We start from the raw sequence: 1,155 nt of genomic DNA on the forward strand, positions 1-1,155 counted from the left end.
TGAAATTAAATTGTATTAATCAAAAAACATGTCTAATTAATTAAAATCATGAAACTTAAACAATTTAACATCAGTTTATCAAAAGTTTAACAAAGATTACATGTTTAGGGCCCTATGAAATGTTTTATTTTTTCCAACCTTATATTGTTACCAAATTCTGTGTTTTAACATGACTAATTATTTGAAACATAAAAACAAGTTTCATTTATTCTTATAGTAGCCTAATGATTTTTTTACTCAGAAATTCTGTGTTGTGTATTTCAATTTTTTAAGGCATAAAACAGTCATTTAATTTATCTTTTAATTAATGAAAATTAAACAATTTTTATTTTTGGAAAATAAAGGGGATTTAATATTACAATTAAAACATTGAAGAAATATTGTATGATTATTCCTTAAAAATAAGGTTTTAATCATTTTAGTAGTAGTAGTAGTAGCATATTACGTACGTTCTACTGAACAATAGTAATGCAATGTCTGCAAGTTAAACCGAACTTTTATTTTGACGGGTTGCCGTGAATACCTTTACATTCCTGTGTTTATATGATATGAGGATAGTGATGGGAAGTTCGGATCATTTTACCGACTCGGACCTTTGAGTCTCGTTCAGCAAAATTAACTAATCTTTTTTCGAGTAATTTCGTTAATTTTAGCAAAATATAATTAAAATGTTACGTGTTACTTCCCTAACACATCTACTACTTACACAAACGTTGATCACACTACAAACAATACAAAACTGCTATAAGAAACAGAAAAGATTAATTCATTGTTTACCTGGGTCTTCAGTCTATGATTAGCTCACCTCACCTCTTATCTGACAAGTCTTCGGGTTTGAGTCGTTCGTTCATCACGTGACAGCCCCATAAACTTAACCAATGCAGTCTGAGCCGGAAAGAGAATTTATTAGTTCATCTCTCGAGTCTTCGGGCTTGAGTCGTTTGGGTAATAAAGAGTTGGTTATTATTATTAAGTCTCTTTCCGGCTCAGACTGCATAGGTTAAGCTTATGGGTCTGTCACGTGATGAACGAACGACTCGAAAAACCCAAAGACTCGAGGGATGAACTAATCAATTCTCTTTCCGGCTCAAACCCGAAGACTCGAAACAGGTGAACTACTTGACTAATTCCAGTACAGAACCTATAGGATGTTGC

At 32.0% G+C, this 1,155-nt stretch overlaps 1 protein-coding gene across 1 annotated transcript in view; it reads left to right on the forward strand.

Moving 5' to 3' along the window:
- The window catches only part of LOC107683703 (zinc transporter 5), a 15,462-nt gene that overhangs the window by 10,670 nt on the left and 3,637 nt on the right, over positions 1–1,155 (forward strand). The gene's annotated exons all lie outside the window — the stretch shown is intronic.

This window comes from Sinocyclocheilus anshuiensis, unplaced genomic scaffold, assembly GCF_001515605.1.
Source record: "Sinocyclocheilus anshuiensis isolate Anshui unplaced genomic scaffold, SAMN03320099.WGS_v1.1 scaffold3298, whole genome shotgun sequence".
Taxonomy (NCBI): domain Eukaryota; kingdom Metazoa; phylum Chordata; class Actinopteri; order Cypriniformes; family Cyprinidae; genus Sinocyclocheilus; species Sinocyclocheilus anshuiensis.